We start from the raw sequence: 18,882 nt of genomic DNA, 5'->3' as shown, positions 1-18,882 counted from the left end.
GTCAACAGATTCACAGGCACGGCTGCTCTGTAAACGTCAGTTTGGTATATTGGTGGAGAAATGCTTTCAAACTTCATCCCAGATGATGACGAGTCAGTAGAGAGATTAGGATTGATTGACTCTGAATTGGTAAGGTTTTGCTGGCATAAGCAAATATTGTACGTAGTCTATTCATGACTGAATGGCAGCCAACAAGCTTGTATTAGGGGTAATATGTGAATAAACTTTGATACTGGGAAGTTTTGATGTGTTCCGGATAGAAATGTCATTGGAAACATAGGGTGGGATTTTCCAAACCCCACCAATGATGTGTTCACTGGCAGTGGAGACAGTCCACCATCGGCTGCTAGTGGGATCTTCTGATCCCGCAGTTGCTTACAATGTTTTGCATGGCTTGCACCCCCTGCCTCTGGGGAGCCCACTGTGTGGGGTTGCCAACAATGGGACTGGAAGATTCTCCAGCAGAAATGGCTGGAAAATTCAGTTATTATTTTCTCATGTGTACAACCCCTGAGAAGATGACCTTGTGACACAAAGAAGATTCCCTTCCTCCAAGGAAAAGCTCATCTGGCTCACTAATGTACTTTAGGGAAGGAAATCTGCCATCCTTACCTGGCCTAGCCTATATGTGACTCCAGAGTCACAGCAATGCGGTTGGCTCTCAGCTACCCTGCAAGGGCAACTAAGGATGGACAACAAGTTTGGCCAGCCAGCGACGCCCATGTCCAACAAATGAATTAAAAAAGAAGTCCGCATGTCTGTCCTTGTCATTACATTTGACCAAAGTTACACTGTATGGGTCCGTCACATTTGTTCCCACACATTCAAATATGAGTCAAGTCAAATTGGGAAAAATTCTTGATCTCTGTACATTTGGGTGGAATTTTCTAGCTGTTCCCACAAACAGGATTTTCTAGCCCTGCTGCAGTAAATGGAGATTTGGTGGAGTTCCAAATTCTCTACCCTTGCTTGCCGTGACGATGGGACATGTAAGGCCGGAAAATCCTAGCTATAGTATAAGTTGTTTAAGCAATAAGACTCTCCTGGCATTCCACATGCACTGCCCATATTCGGAAAATGTTGAAAAAGAAATTGTCTGGAACCATTCGAATGTTACTCTCAGGGCAGGCAGTATTTGTGGAACAATACTTGCTATCTGCAAATTGGAATTCTTTGTCTTGCAGTTGTCAGTGAGCATTTAGTTAATCTCATCCATCCTGTCGTAACTCCATGAGTTCTTGAAGTAGTTAGGGCAAAATTTTGAGGAACAAATATTGTTGAATTGTAAGGAAACCCATCGACAACAGGGAATAAAATCATGAGTTTACTGTGGTGCCAAAGGCAGAATGTTGGAGCTGAATTAAGGACATTTTTCTGAATAGGGGAAGTTGATCGAACACCCCTGATTCTTTGGGTGATTTGCAATGATTGCATGTCATGCCCTTATAAAACTATATGTTAATGAAGATATTGTAGCACTGGGAACATCAGTTGTTGGGGATAAAGATTGGGAATATTTTATAATCCTACTACTGAGGGTAATTTTTCTATTATTCCAATCAATAAAGTAGCAATGTTTCACCTGCTTATGTTGGTCCTTTTCACCAGGGTACCTGGCTGACACCTGTAAAGCTAGATTTTCTTCTTGAAGGTTTGCATGGTTGCATAGGGTCTTGCCACCAGTTCATTTTCTTTTTGAACTGATTTAATTTCAAGGGATAAATTTTATCGTTCTGCCTGTCACTGAAATCATAGTGCGAGGTGGCTCATGGAAAGGCCCATTGAGCTCGAGCGGGATGTTCCAGTTTCGGGACGAACAGGGTTGGAAAATCCCGTCCTTGTCTTAGTTAAGATTGTGGCATCGCATTCAACTTGTGTAGGCTGAAAAATAGAGCCACGTGATAGCACAAGCGGTTGAGGCTGATGTATTGATATGATGCCAAATTGAAAGGGTATCCTTATAAGCATAGACAAATTGTTGTGAGCTGTTGGGAGATGATGCTTTTGTATCCATGTTAAACTTGTACTGCCATCATTGAAAAGAAGGTCTGGAATCAAATCTTCTGTCAGTCGAGTTTGGAGATAAGCACTGTATTTAACATTTCACAAAACAATAATTCACAGGATAGTAATCATTATAACAAGTGAAAGGATAATTACAGCTAAAGTAAAACAAAAGCAGCTTGGTCCTTTTTTCAGTTGAGACTAGTCACATCATCAAGAGACTTGATGTTTTTGCATCTTTTGGAATATTACTTTCCTTCATTGTTGTGACTCTTGTGCCGCTGCTTGTGTCATTGTGGTTTCTTGTGACATCAGTATTTGAGGCCCTTCCAAATACTGGCTGGAGGAGGATGAGTCAGTGATGCTATCATCAGTAGCTGTGCATCTAGTTTTGTGTTCCAAACTGGGTCTCAGAAGGCAGTGTGTGACTGCATCATTCTTGCAATCTTCAGGCTACCTCTCCAGATTATCTACAGAGACAATTTTAAGAATTTGCTTGCCATTTAACTAATTAGAAAATATGTTTACAATTCTTTAATAACTGAATGTATTTGTACAGTTTTCTCCCTACTTGGGTCTTAAACTAGGTCTTAGTTCAAACTTTCTTTCCTGAACCCACTCCCCTGCTAAGTGTCAAGTCCACAAGGCACGAAAGAGATCATAAACTGTTGAAGTCAAATCTTATTTTCTGCTATTTAAAAACTGACATTGCTGAACCAAAAACATGGTTATTACAGATCACATGATTTACAATCTGGCTGCAGTTCTGGAAATTTCCAACAGTAATTACAGAACAAAGCTTAATCCTCATCCTTGTGAAATCTCACACCTACTATTGTGTGGACCCATTACAATCAATGAAATAAGGGAGCAATGGATGCTCTATTCCCCATCTTGGATGTATAACAAAGAGAGCCATCAAAACTTATTATACCGGCTGAGGCACTAATAATCACCATCCATCTCCTAAGGTGAACAATGGAATTTATCCAGAGACATAGAAACTGATTATTTACCTGACGCTGACTCATCAGTGGGCAACATTACATTACCTAAGCTCTTCCAGACTTTGGAAAATTTTAATGTTACATTGTGGACCCCCAGACTGCCTGCTGTTAAACATCCAGCCTTTCAAAACCAGAGCCAGACTTCGACCTGTAAACAAAGCCTGCCTCAAGTTTAAACCTCCTCGAGGTCTGATTCTTTGGAAGGTTCCTGCCACTGCGTGTAGAGTAGACCAAGTTTATGTTTATCAACTCACCATGTCACGTCTTGACCAACTTTAAAGGAATTCTACAACTTCTGCTTTCAGCTAGCTGAACCTGTCTGAACTTCAACATCTACATGAAGGAACCTTCACTGGACTCTGATATTCACATGAATTAGTATCCATATGTTTGGTGCTTTATGCTTTAAGTTATTCCTAGCTGTAAACCTCTATTATTTCTTTTCACCTTCTTATGTGCTTGCATGTATATAGTTGTGAGCACTATCCCTTGGGTTTGACTGGAAGAATAAACAGTTCTTCTGATTCCACCCTAAAGAGAATTTGCTGTGAGCTACTTTAAAAATTGACTTCATGCCCAGAGGAAACACGCCACAGCATCTTTCAAGAAAGGAAAATGCTTCTGCTTATGGATAGATGGTGAGAAAAATGAAAGCTTTCAGTTTGCCTTTCTCCCCTGTTCATAACATAAGGGTTGCTATGCTTTGTTGGCTCACTGCTTGTGTGTATTCATCCCCCTTGTGCTGAATTTCATATAGTATTTCTTGTTTCAAATCTAAGTGTTATCAGGTCAAAGAGTCAGAGTATGTGGAGGCAATTGAAGAACCATGGGTATGTGGCGTATGCATCTCACCCCATACATTAGATAATATGGAGTTCCAGTCAGTCCTGTCTCTGATACAGATGTGAGCACATTATTAATGATAGTTGTTGCACTTCCGATATGATGGCAGTCTTCTTATTTCTGCTGATTCCCAACAGTTCAATTTGTAGCTTTCTATTATCTCCTGGTTATTATGTTCTGCCATTGATTGTAGATGATGTGCTATGTTTTGGTCTAATGTAGTCCTCTTTAGCTCACAATAGTTTTCAAAGACCTTGGAAATAATAGCTCTCCCTTTTTTGGAATGTTAGATTTGGGTGCACCAGCTACAGTCATGAAGTCAGTAATAGCATTGGTAAATGAGTTCTCTAAAACAAGTTTTGTGGGGGTCAGCCAGAAGAAAGAAGTGAGTCCACTAACACAAGTGAGAATGAGTTTACATCCCAATGACGGGGGAAGTGGTCCAATAAAACCAAAAAAAATTATTCTTGATTGAGTAGATTTTACAGGAGTCAGTGATGATGATGTAAAGAACAATACAACACAGGAACAGGCACTTTGGCCCTCCAAGCCTACACCGGCTTGGTTCCTAACTAGACCATCCATTTGTATCCCTCTATTCCCAGTCTGTTCATGTGGCTAACTAGATAAGTCTTAAATGACCCTAGCGTGTCTGCCTCAACCACCTTGTTTGGTAGTGCATTCCAGGCCCCCGCATATCTGTATCGAACCTTGCCCCCCCCCCCCCCTTACCTTGAACTTGTAACCCCTTGTGTTTGTCATTTCTGACCTGGGAAAAAGCTTCTGACTGTCCATTCTATCTATGCCCTTCATAATTTTATAAACTTCTATTAGGTCACCCCTCAACCTCTAACTTTCCAGGAGAACAGCCCGAGTTTACTCAATCTCACCTCATAGCTAATACCCTCCGTATCAGGCAACATCCTGGTAAACCTTTTCTGCACTCTCTCCAAAACCTCCACGTCCTTCTGGTAGTGTGGCGACTAGAGCTGGACACAGTATTCCAAATGTGGCCTAACCAACGTTCTATATGTGCAACATCACATGTCAACTTTTACACTCTGTGCCCCGTCTAATAAAGGCAAGCATGCCATATGCCTTCTTCACCACCTTTTCCACCTGTGCTGCCACCTTTAAGGATCTGTGGACTTTCACACCCAGATCCTGCTGTGTGTCTGTACTCCTGATGGTTCTGCCATTTATTGTATAGCTTCCCCCTGCATTACATCTACCAAAATGCATCACTTTGCATTTATCTGGATTAAATTCCATCTGCCATTTCTCTGCCCAATTTTCCAGCTTATCTATATCCTGCAGTATTCTCTGACAATGTTCATCACTGTCCGCAACTCCAGTAATCTTTGTGTTGTCCTCAAACTTACTAATCAGACGAGCTATATCTTCTTCCAAATCATTTATATAAATCACAAACAGCAGAGGTCCCAGTACAGAGCCCTGTGGTACACCACTCACCTGACGAAGGGGCAAACCCTGAAAGCTTGTGGGTTTACTATCAAATAAACTGGTTGGACTTTAACCTAGTGTTGTGAGACTTCTGCCTGTGTACACCACTAGTCACAGACCTCCAATCAGAAAAAGATCCCTCCACTGCTACCCCCTCTGTCTTCTATGGCCAAGCCAGTTCTGTACCCATCTAGCTTGTTCACCTTTGATCCCATGAGATTTAACCTCTTGCACCAGCCTGCCATGAGGGACCAGTGATGACTTACTGGATAAATTGCAGGGCTCACAATTAACCATTACATTTTGCATTCTTTTAAGCTTGCCTGGCCACTGATATAAAGGAGTTAATTTGCAGACTGTTGTTCTGGCACCACTATGTTTCTGACCTGTAGCCTTATCAGCTTCTTCTACAAGCTGTTCTTGTTTATGACTCAGAGGTGCATCTTGGTTTCCCTTGGGCAACTTAATTAGTACAACACCGGCGAGGATTCTGAGTAAAAGCACTTTGATGGATATCCTGGTGGATTCTCTTTTGTTGGATCTAACAGCTGAGTTAGTTCCTCATCCTGACTAGCTGCTTTTTCTGCCCTGGTGATAGCATTAACTTTGGCAGGTCTCTCATGAGGGGATGTCACGTTGGCTGAATGTTTCACCTGTTCATTTGCAAGACTGTTGCCCTCTAAGTGTACTGTCCCATGGTATGCCTGTTTACCAGAATAACCTGACAATTTTGTTTTCTGTTCTCAATCGGAGAATGTCCTCCCACACCAACTTATGTTTTATGGATTTACCTTACATGATTGGAAAAGTTTGTTTGTTTACACAACACTAAGTTCAGATTGTATCCTCTTTTGCAATAGTGGCTATCTGTATAGATCAGTGTGCGTTTAATGAAGAATACCGTAGTGCTGCTGCTTCAGCATACAGTGTTGTTTTAAGACCAAAAGGGAAGGAACATAATTCTTCTGGATAACTTAGAGTAGAAATCTCAAAGTCACCATTGCAGCTAAGGTTTGTTGGAATGTCCCCTTTTTTTAGTCATCAATGATGACCTTTTGCAATAAGTAACCTGGTGGTGTTCTGTAAGAGGCCTCATCTACCCTTATTTGATTCTGTCCTCCATATCATTATCCTCCATGATGGGGAGGTGCCCGAAGTCAGTGTCTGAGGATAGGAAGTTGAAAGTGGATCTAGGATCGATCAGGAATGATGCCTATTTTTTGTATTGGATTTGGATGACTCTTCTCGTCAAAGGCCATTCGCAGTACTGACCTCAAATTTGATATTGCCGTGTAAATGTTGGCCTGGAAGTGGTCACCTTTAATGAAGTGTTGAACTACGATGTACTTTCTTTCAACGTTGGAGAAATTATGAGAATGGAATGGGGCATGCATAATGTAATTCTCATTGTAAAACTGAACTATAATTGTCACTTTTGGTGATCATCAGCATAGAATTATATAACCCCTACAAGTGTAGAAGGAAACCATTTCGCCCTTTGAGTCTGCACCAATTCTCTGACATAGTATATTACCCAGGCTCTCTCCCCATCCCTGTAACTCCACATATTTACCATGGTTCATCCATCAAAGCTCCACATCTTGGGACACTAACAGGCAACTTAGTATTCGCCAATCCACCTAAGCTGCACATCTTTGGAGTGTGGGAGGAAATGAAGAGCGCTTAGAGGAAACCCCTGCAGACATGGGAGAATGTATAAACTCCACACAGGCAGTCACCCAAAGTCAGAATTGAACCTGGGTCCTTGGCATTGAGAGTCCTAGCCATTTTGTCACTGTGCTGTCCTGATGTGAATATTGAAGAGAGTTTGCAAGAACCTTTGTTCTTGGTTTATGGCACAGTATAATTACTGCAGTTTGTGCATGGAAAACATGGGCAGGGGACCAACCATTTTTTAAGTTTTTGGATTCAAGAGCGGAATTAAAGGAGAACAGAGCAAATGCTGGATGAGGAGTTGGCAGTTTCAGGGAGTGAGTTGGGGTAGTGTTTTGTGGTTTTGAGAGAATGATTTCTGCGTGGAGGTCTCTGGATATTGCTCTCTGGCACCGGAGATTTGGTTTTCTCTCTTATTCTTTGTGCATGGGTCAGCCCCATCTGCATATCTGCAGATATATACTGCTTGCCCAGCAGGGAGTACCTCTCCTCTGTGGAGGAGGACAGGGGGCAGAGAGGGAGGAGACCTGGTTGCATGCATCCACCTCAGGCAAAGAGACAGGCACTGAGTCATGAGGGATAGCAGAGTAGACAAAGATCATGCCCTTGCATGGGTGTACAGGCAGCGTTCAAACTACAATGTTCCGCTGAAAGCTGCGGCTTTCAAGGAAGCCATGATGGGCAAATGCCAGATGACTGGCTCATGGATAGCCTCCAATTGTGTAGGTGGACATCAACTGCCAGTGGCTCTGAAGGTTATTGTGGCACTAAACTTCTATTTCTCTGGATCGTTCCAGGGTGAAGTGGGTGATCTTTGCAGAATCCCGCAGTCACCTGCACATGAATGTGTTAAGCTGGTAACTGACATTCTGTTTTGGCAAGTTAACATTCATTTATTTCAGGATGGACCAAGTCAGCCAGACTAGGTCAGAGGCTTTGCCACCATTGCAGGACTCCCTCACATCCAAGATGCCATAGATTGCACCCATGTGGGCTGCTCTCATGATGCCTACATATAAGCCTCAAGGCTCTTCACTGCTCAAGCTTTACTCAAATGGTGGTTGAATAGTGACAAGGGGTATCCTTTGAAGAGGTGGCTGGTGATGCATGTCAAGCATCCAAGGACAGAGATAGAAGAGAGATGCAACTGCTTCACAAGTTGCCTGCTGCACCGTTCATAATCTCACTGTTCCCAGTGGTGAACCTCTAGACTGGGAAGACAATGTGGCTGATGCATCTGGTTCAGAAGAAGTCACAGATGTCTACTCGGATGCAGGTCTCTGGTAGGCAGGGTGAGCAGGGTCACATCAGGCTCACACAAGAGCGGCCTGATTCTGCATTTTTTTGGGGTAGCCTGTCATGCCTTTCCCTCCACAGAGTCCATGGGCATCACCCCAATCTTAAATACCTTACACTTAACCACTCCATGAGCCCAAAATCTGAATAATAAACATTTATCCCCTGGACATTTTTCCACAGCTATTTATGAGGCAAAACCATTCGAGCACACGGGGCACTGTTTGTGAGCAATAACTGTTTAATGGTGACAACAATTGCAAAACACAGATGATATCCAGCTGGATAATCTACAGAAAACGGTGAGAGGGAAAGAAATAAAAAACACCTGTGCAAAACCCTTGATTGTGCTCTCTATGATTGATGTCCTGTGTCTCAAAGACCAGTCCTTAGCTGAAGCCATTCTGAGGGATGAGACACCCATTCATCACTTTCATCCTCATCCTGTCGTGATTCTGCCCAATGGGCTGTTACCTTTCTTCAATACTCTAGCCTCACCTGTTGACCTCCCTCCGTGCTCGCACTTTCCAATGCTCCCATCACATGGCTGGTGAGGATGGCCAGGTTTGCTAACCCATCATCAGTGGCTGCTCCCTCCCAGTTGTTGTGGCTATGTTTCTCTTGCAAGCAATTCCAGAGCTCCGTTGCACATTCAACCCTTCACTCCCAACTCAGGTCACCCCCTTGAGAGTAGAGAATATTATCATCCCTTTCAACACCTGACTTTTTGGTGGACCCAAAGTTTCAGATTCTTCTCTCCAGCCATGAGATGCACGGACAGGTCTGTTATCTGAGATGCCCTGCAATGCTTCAATCCAACAATGAATGGACACCCTTCGTTTGTCCCCCACACAGGACAACATGCACTCACCCATGCCAAGTGCTGAAGGTCATTGAACTCTTTCTGTCACTGGCTCCAGGTGCGCCAGACAATGTCATTCCTACTGACCTCGCAGGTCATTGCCTACTTGGTGAGATGGGATGACCTCCTCCTTCCATCCATGGGCATCAACCTGTCTGTCCTGGCTGTGACAACCTCAACTAGAGCTCTGAGGCAGTTGTCTGGGAACCATGGGACTTTATGGCCACCAGAACTCCCCTCCTTCCTGTTGTGTCCACCAGCACTGGCCATTCTGCAGGCAGTGATGCCTCAGTGAGCTCTGCACTTCACCTTCAAACTTTGCAGTGAGCCAACATTTGACACAATGCCTGCCGCGCACTTGAGCTTACTGGCCGTGATTCATGCCAGCTATCACTTAAGTGGCCTCAAGCGATCTTGGGAATCTGATTGGACATCGTGTCTGACCTTCTGCCTGTGCTTCCCGTGCCTCTTAATTTGCTTTTCCCAATGTTTAACTGTACGTTTTTATTTATGAAGTTGAGTTTCCATAAGCTTTTCTAACCACTCTGTTAACCTGCCATGCCATCTCCAAAGGTTTGTGGACAAATCCCAAGATGTCTCTGTTCTTGCACTGCCTTTAAATTGTGCCATTTAGTTTATTCTTCCCACCAAAATCTATCACTTCATATTTTTTGCATTGAATTTCTTCTGCCACGTATCTTCCTGTTCAAAAAGCCTGCCCATGTCCTCTTGGAGCCTATTGCTATCTTCCTCATTGTTTATTACAGCTCCAGATTTTGTGTCATATGTAGATTTTAAAATGATGCCCTGTACCCCCAAGTCCAAGTCATTAATGTATATTAAAAATTCCAGAGGTCTCAAGACTGAATACTGGGAAATATGCTTCTATTTCATTGAAAAGGAGCAATTTATAATTGCTGTTCAAAATAAGTCTGTATTGAAGTACCTTACATACCTTGGTAGGTGATACAGCTTGTAATCAGTCATTATTATCAGATGTGTGTAGTTATAATTAACTGACAGCCATTACTTACAATTAGTAATGGTAAGTTTAGTTTGAAAACCATTTTCTCAAATGCCATATTATGTTTGGATTCATAAATCTAATTCTTAGCTATGTTTTGAACATAACCTTGAAGTTTATAACTGTGAACGCGACAATTAAATTTTGACACTGTAAACATAACATTAAGGAGGAGGTTAAGGTATTAGCTAGTGCAAATTGTCACGCAAGACATTTTTCAGATGTGTCCATAGAGGTTTGGTAAATTAAATAGAACAGACAATGTTTTATAAGTTTCTGCTTGATATCAGGCATAAATTATGGGTGATTAGAGTTTTTTTTGGACTGAACCTTCCTGTGTTCTGGGAAGGTATGATAATTCAGGACACATCGAACTGTAATAGTGCTTTAGGTTTGAAAGCAAATTTAATTTATGCCTCTGTTGAAGCAAATATTGTAATTTTTAAGGTAGTTATGGGATATTGCAAATGCTTATTGTATGAAATGATGTTGCTGTTATTGAATTCACTGGTATCCTTTTAAATCTTGCTGTCAGAGTTCTAACAGAGATTGAGGCTAACTCTTTTTGTTCGCCTACGTTCCCTTTGGCTATCTCAGCATGCCTGATTCAACCTGTGAGCAGACCTCAAAATTGGAGGGCAACGTCCTTGCCTGAAACTGATGGGCTTTTTATCACAGTCGGATTCTGTGTCATTTGTAGAATCCAAAAGGTTTCTTGGATAAAACTGGAAGGAAATGCTTCTCTCTTTGGCACAGAGTGTAAATCGCATTAACCAGCAGTACTTGAAAGGTAAAAACAAAGTACTGCAGGTGCTGGAACCTGAAAGAAAAACAGAAAATGCTAAAAATATTAGATCTGACAGCATCTGTGGAGAGAGAGTAGAGCCAACATTTCAAGTCTGAATGACCCTTCATCAGAGCTAAGAGCAAACAAAATCAGAGAAGGTTTATATATGAGGGTGGGAGAGTGAGGCTGTAATTGGACAAAAGGAATGTAAATAAGGAAGAAGACGACTGCATCAAGTGATCAGAATGTTTGAATAGCAGAACAGAGGTACAAATGGTTAAGGCAGTTGGCCCAAAAATGGGGACGAGGGGAATGGGTGCAAGAAGAAGAATGGAAATCGAAGTGAGAAAGCAGGATGATAAAAATGAATGAATGAGAGTGCTGTTCTACCTGAAAGGGGTGTCTAGGATCATGGATGGTGAGCAGGGAGGAGGTAAATGGGCTACTACGAAGGTTTGGGTGTGATGGAGGATGTCCTGGAGAGAATGATCCCTGCAGAATGCTGACAGGGGAGTGAGGGGAAGATGTGTTGAGTGATAGCATCATGCTGGAGTTGGCAAAAATGGCAGAGGATGATCCTTTGAATGTGGAGACTTCTGGGTGAAAAGTGAGGACAAGGGGGACCATCTCCTGGTTCTGGGAGGGAGGGCGGGGGTGTGTGAGAGCAGTGGCCCGAGGGGTGTTTGACATGGCTGAGAGCCCAACCAATCACAGTGAGTAGAAAACCACAATTGAGGAAGGAGGAAGACATAGAACAGATGCAGCGGAGGTGAAGAAACTGAGAGAATGGGATGAAGCCCTTACAGGATCTGGAGTCTGGTAATTGCTGTAGTTGTGGGAATCGGTGGGCTTGTAATGGATACTGGTGAAAATGGACAAAGGGAAGTCAAGAAAGTGTCAGAGATGGACCACATGAAGGTACTAGAGGGATGGAAATTGGAAGCAAAATCGATAAATATTTCTAGTTTCAGATGAGAGCATGCTGCGGCACTGAAATTGTTGTCAATATACCAATAAAGGAGTTGTGGGAGGGGGCCAGAATAGGACTGGAACAGGAAATAAATGATCCACATAACTCACAAAGAGATGGGCATAACAAGGACCCATGCGGGTGTCCACAGCATTCCTCTTTTTACTTGGAGGAAGTGAGACAAATTAAAGGAGAAATTTTTGAGTAAGAGAATACTTAAAAGAAGTAGTCTTGGCTGCTGCAGCAACGTTGCAGTTTTCATTTTTGGGAGTCCCCATGACCTCAGAAAAAGCTTCTGCAACCATTACCCTCTTCATGCTCCTCCTGAAAAATCTGTCTTGCGCCCTTTTAAATGAATATTGCCTGCTGGGTTTCATAGAGCCACTGTATTCCCATCCTCCTTCCTCCTCTGCCCTCTGGTAGGCTGTCTGCCAATGACAGAGTGCTGGCAACTCTCCAGTTATATTCAAGTGAGGCACGGCCACGAAAATGGCTTGGATATTTTGTTAGTGCTATCTTGATGGCAGTGTGATTCCTCTGAACATCACCTGCAATGATGTGTGCTAGAAGTGAAAATTGTCACTGCGTTTCATTGTAATGAAACACAATTGATCAGATAGATTAAATTGTTCACATAGTCACTAGTTTCTGACCAATTGTGCACTTGGCCTCCATCATACTACATAAACAATAAAAAAAGTTACTTTGACTTGATTTAATTTATATTTGTTTTCATATGTATTTCTCTAACAATGATCATGACCATTTGATAGCTGTTTGGACAGCTATCTGAAAAGACAAGGTGATTTTTCTGAGGTATGATATTCTTAATAATTAATTTCATAGAAGGAACTGCATATTTTGAAGTACTATTTCATTCTGTCTTTCTTTTTACAATGTACAACCTCCCTTTCAATTCTTCATGATTGAGACATTTAACCATCTTGGACCCAGACAAGCGATACAAAAGGAATCAACAATGACCTTGTGAAGAGGTGGGACTCATGTGACATTGATCTGTGAAATCAGTAGTACTGCCGGGTGGAACTGTAAGTTCAGCATACCATCCCACAAGCAGTCTCACAGAAAAGGGGCTTTGTTCAGATTGAACCCCCAGCCCTGTCTACACTGCTTCAGCTGGAACAATTGTACCCTCTCCAACAAGATTGATTCATCTCTAGCTCATTGTCAGCACCACCAGAAAAGTGAATTATACTGCATTGGTTTTCAGCCCACTGACCTCATTGGACTTTCATTCTGGACCCTGGAATCCACGCGAAACAGTAGTTCTTAATGGTTTCTGCGCTATGGATTTTTCTTTTCTCTACCCTTCCCTTTCACTGTCTTAATGGAAAGGAGACAATGCTGTGACCTTCCTGCTGTGTCCTATCTTCAGTTTGCTGTGGGGTACTAACAAAAAATTGTATCATACCAAAACTGAAGGATTGGGAAATACGCCACTGCACATAAACGGGGAAGGCTAATTCAAAATCACCTTTCTGTTTATGGATGGGTGGTGAGAGGAGAACTCAGTGCTGTTTAAATGAACCTTAACATTAGAGAGACAAAAAAAGGTGCAAATCTGAAACAAAAATTGATTTTTTTTTGTATTATCAACAGTTTTATAAGTGCAGAGGGAAACAAAATATTTTTCAACATTAACATCAAACTGATCTGCTATACTTCACAGCATTTTGTGCTTTTATTGTTCATTGTGTTTTGTTGCAACTTGTAATGATCAGGAAGTCCGACTGGAAATGATCATAGTTTATTACAGGGTGCAAAGTAAAATGACCACTCTGGTGTACACACACGAGAGCCTTCCTGGCACTACAGTTCAGTAGGCCTAGTCCTAGGCCAGACTTATAAAAGGCTCAGGTAATGAGTTCCAGCTGGGTAGGCTGTTGTCTGTTACCAGGGGAACTCGACTTAATGAGCCCCACTGGGAGATCAATCAGTGATTTCCCACGGATCTCATCGGAGACCCCAACTTTACAGTTGAGAGATTTTGCACTTGTCCATTCTTTTTTTCCATTGGAATAGTCCGGTCTAGAGATAACAGAGGCATGAATTAGGTCCAAAGTAAGAGATATTACTGAGAGGGTGCTGAACATTTTGCAGGGAGAAGGGCAATTGCCATAGGTTGTTCCTCAGAACCAACAACATAGGCAAGAAGAGAATTGAGGGCCTGCAGTTCACCTTAAGAAGTTTGATGGCGGTGGGGAGGCGGGGGGGGAGGTGCGTGGCAGGGGGAACTAAAAAGCAGAATCTCAAATTTAAGTATTTTTGGATTACACCTTGCACTATACATTAATGAGAATAGAAATTTGGGTATATGGTGGATTAATGCATGCACTGATGCAGGAGAAATAACTTCAGATCCCTGAAATATTGTGATCAATTCTGAGGAAGAACTGCTGAGAATAAATGGGTTTCATAAACAGAGCTGGACAGACTAGCTGGAGCTTAAGGAAGACATCGAAGTAAATCAGCATGGGATTGGCAGCAAAACATAGGGTGGAATTTTCCAGCTGCAGTCACCCCAAAACTGGAAAATCCCGGCTGAGGTCAACAGATGTTTGCATGATCCGCCCCACTCCCCACCCCCTCCCACTGCCTGATACAGTTCCCATGGTGAGCAAGATGCAAGACAATAACTGAGTTATTAAACTACATGTTATATTTTATTGGCCGTCAAATAGTGGAATGGAGATAGGGAAATATGTCTGGAAATAAATAGAAAAATTGCTAAGAAGTGCAAGAGGGCAGAAACAATAGGGTGTTACATTTAACCTAATAATGAAAGGGCTAAAGTCAGTGTTAAAGGTAAACAGATGATCAAAGTCCTTAAAACGCATTCAGGATAACTTTTTCAGCCAGTACACAGCAAGCCAACAAGAAGGAGCAATTCTCTGCTGCTTCAGTGAACAAAGCTAAGCAGACTGAAGAGGATTCAATGGGAGAGCTTTTGTAGAAGTGATCATAATACAGTTGGATTTAGCATGGTTATGGAGAAGGACAAGATAAACCAAGAGTAGAAATTTTAGATTGTGGAAAGGCCAATTTTATTAAGTTGAGATGTGCTTTGACAGAAGTGGATTGAAAATAGCCACTTGAAGATAAATCAGTGTGAGAGTAATGGGAGGCATTCAAGAAGAAGATCAAATATATTCCTGCAAAGGGAGGAGGTGGGGCTCCCAAATCTGGTTGTCAAATGGAAGCTTATGTAAGATTCAGAGCTCAGTATTGCAGAAAGCCTAGAGAACTACAATACAGGTTGGATTTAAAAAGGAAATTAGAAAAGCAAAAAGACACAGAACGATGCTGACAAGTAGAATTAAGGAAAACCGAAATATGTTTTATAAATACATGAAGAACAAGAAGAAAAAATAAGGAAAGAGTAAGGCCAATTAGTGACCAAAAAAGGTAATTTGTGTATGGAGGCAGGCAGTATGGGTATGACTCTTAAAGAGCACTTTAGTCCAAAGTTTCACTCCCATGTTGACTTAGAGTCACCCACTCCCAGAATGAATGTGGAGGCAGGCTAGAAAGAAGGCATACCTCTGTACTCTGGCATACTTTGATGCGACTAGAACAGAAGTAGACTTTCCCTCCTTGTCCTTCTCCACCTGTCTGCAGCCTTCGACACAGTTGACAACACCTCCAATGCCTCTACACAGTTGTCCAAAAGGGTGGTAGCGCTCTCACCCAGTTCCATTCTTATCTATCTAGTCATGGACGGAGAATTACTTGCAAAGACCTTTCTTCCTGCTCCTGCAGCGTTACCTCTGGTATCCACCAGAGATCCAATAGCCTTGACCTCCTATTTCTCAACTGCCCCTTGGTAGCATTATCCAGTGACACAGCATTTGTTTTTGTATATATGCTGCTGTCACTCAGCATTATCTCACCTTCACCTCATTTGGCTCCTCTACTGTTGTTAAATTATGATCATCCAATATGTGTGCTGGATGATCAGAATAATTTTATTTATTCATGGGTATGGGTGTCAGTGTCTGAACCAGCATATATCATCTATCCCTAATGGCTTTTGAGGAGCTGCCAACTTCAACCCCTGTAGCCCATATGCTTAGGTACACATCCATGGTGCTGTTGAGAAGGGGTTCCAAGAATTTTACTCAGTGATGGTGAAGGAACAGCAATTTAGTTCCAAGTTAGGATGCTGTGTAACTTGGAGGGGAAATTTCAGATGGTGTTGTTCCCATGCTACTGTTTCCCTTGTCCTTCTAGGTGGTAGAGCTTGTGGGTTTTAGAAGATGCTGTAGAAGGAGTCTTGGTGAATTGCAGCAGTGTATCTTGTAGATGTAACATTGCTGTCACTGTACATTATTGATGGATGGAGTGAATATTGAAGGCGTTGGATGGTATACCAATCTAGTGGGTTGCTTTGTCCTGGATGATGTTGAGCTTCTTGAGTATCTTTGGAGCTGCACTTATCTGGGAAAGTGGAAAGCATTCCAACACACTGCTAACTTTTGCTTAATAAATATTGGACAGGCTCTAACGATTCCAGCGGTAGATCACTTGTCGTGGAATTCTCAACCACTGACCTGCTTTATTAACCTCTAATTACCTCCAATTAAATATTGAGTAGATTGAAGATCTTATTTTCAGATCCTGCTCCAAATTCTTTTTCCTAGCTACCAATTCCATTCCTCTTCCTGGAAACATTCTGCGAGTAAGATTCTATTTGTAACTTTGTATCATATTTGATGCTGAGATGGTGCTTCAGATCCTGTTTGTGTCGTCACTAAGACCACCCATTTCAACTTCCGTAACATAGTATGACTTTGCCCCTGCATCAGTTCATCTTCTGGCAAAACTCTTAATTCATGCCTTTGTTAGCTCTAAACACGACTATTCCAATGCACTCCAAACTGGTCTCCCACATTCAGAAGACGCTGCGAATTAAGACAAGGACAGCAGAGATTTGGTAGACTTCCTCCATAAACTTGAGGACTACCAAATCTTTGCCGTCCATGTCTTATTTTGTAGCATCTTCTGTTCCTCCCGTACCCCTGTGCTCTCTGATCTGCATTAGCTTCCAGGTGAAAAAAAAATTCTTGATTTGTACATTCTCAACCATGTTTCAAATCTCTCCATGGTCTTGCCCCTACTTGTCTCTACAATTTCCTCAACTCAATTAGATGTCTGTGCTTCCCTAACTCAGACCTCTTGTGCATTCCGAATTATAATTACACTACCATTAGTCAGCTGTGCCTTCAGTTTCCTCAGCCTAAGCTCTGGAAGTCTCCCTCACTACCTTACTTTCCTCCTTTCAAGACACTCCTTAAACCCTACTTCTTTGCCCAAACTTTTGGCCGTCTGATCTAGCATCTCCTTGTGTGGCTCGGTACACTATTTTGTGTCAAAATGCTCTGGGATATTTTTTTATGCTATAAATATGTTTATACTGGGTTTATAGAATCATAGAAACCATGCAGTGCAGAAGAAGCCATTTGGCCCATCGAGTTTGCATCAACCACAATCCCACCCAGGCCCTACACCATATGCCTACATATTTACCCGCTAATCCCTCTAACCCAAGCATCTCAGGGCACTAAGGGGCAATTTTAGCATGGCCAATCAACCTAATCTGCACATCTTTGGATTGTGAGAGGAAATTGGAGCACCTGGAGGAAACCCATGCAGACATGAGGGGAATGTGCAAACTCCACACAGACAGCGACCCAATCTTGGAATCGAACCCAGGTCCCTGGAGCTGTGAAGCAGCAGTGTTAACCACTGTGCTACCATGCTGCCAGATTATGGAAGCAGTGGAGATAGGGAGTGGGACTAACTGGATTGCTCTTTGATAGAGCTGCTTACAACAACTGGTGAATCCCCCTGCTCTCCTTTAATATATTGATGTTTAACATTTCCGCAAGATATTGCCATTCAGCACCCAGAAATGATTTTATGTCAATTTTCCCTGAGTGTGGAGCATTGGGGCAGCGCGGTAGCACTGTGATTAGCACTGCTGCCTCGCGGCACCGTGGAGCTGAGTTCAATCCCTGGCTCGGGTCACTGCATGACGTTCCATGTTCTTCTCTTGTCTGCGTGCGTTTCCTCTGGATATTCTGGTTTCCTCCCACAGTCTGAAAGACATGCTGGTTAGGTGTATTGATCTGAACAGGTGCTGGAGTGTGGCAGCTAGGGGAAATTCACAGTAACTTCATTGCAATGTTAAAGTAAGCCTTATTTGTGACTAATAAATAAATTTGTTCTGTCATGTACCATCTTGCACCTTAATACTTTTCTTAGGTGGTACAGTGGTTTGCACTGTTGTTGCGCAGCGCCAGGTACCTGAGTTCAATTCCGGCCTTAGGTGGCTGTATGGAGTGCTCCGGTTTCATCCCACATTCCAAAAATGTGTGGGTTAGCATGATTGGCCATGATAAATTGCCCCTAAATGACAGGGAGACTAGCAGGATAAATACATGGGATGACAGGGCTCGCGCCTGGGTGGAATTGTTGTTGATGCAGGCTCGATGAGCCAAATGACCTCCTCCTACACTGTAAGAAATGTAACCTCGCCAAACTTTGAAAAGGGCATTAACAACATGTAAAAATTGAAGTATTTTGTGAAACTTCTCAGTGATCGCCAAATGTAATTGAGCAGAAATGTGAGGCTATCAATTTTTACATCGCATAATTCATTGCATTTTTTAAATCCAGGCTGGACTCGAGCACAAAATTCTACTAGAGTATATCCGTCTCTATACCTAGCATTGTAACCTCTGATTCTATCATTAAAAAGCATTATCTATCATTATCCTGCAAAAGCAAAATACTGCAGATGTTAGAAAATTCCTCTGCTCTTCTTTTTTTCATTATTATTCAAAGAATTCATTGACATAACCTCAACTGCTTCTGATGAAATCTATTATCCTGCAGGAAAATAAAGTATTTTTGTCTCCAGTCAGAATT

General features: G+C 42.3%; 1 protein-coding gene across 2 annotated transcripts in view; it reads left to right on the top strand.

Moving 5' to 3' along the window:
* Window positions 1-18,882, top strand: part of tcerg1l (transcription elongation regulator 1 like) — a 636,404-nt gene that overhangs the window by 93,211 nt on the left and 524,311 nt on the right. The window lies entirely within an intron of this gene.

The sequence above is a fragment of the Carcharhinus amblyrhynchos genome, chromosome 17, assembly GCF_965287045.1.
Source record: "Carcharhinus amblyrhynchos chromosome 17, sCarAmb.v2.hapA, whole genome shotgun sequence".
NCBI classification, from domain to species: Eukaryota; Metazoa; Chordata; class Chondrichthyes; order Carcharhiniformes; family Carcharhinidae; genus Carcharhinus; species Carcharhinus amblyrhynchos.
Note: the sequence above shows the minus strand (reverse complement) of the source record. Positions and strands in the feature narration are given on the sequence as shown.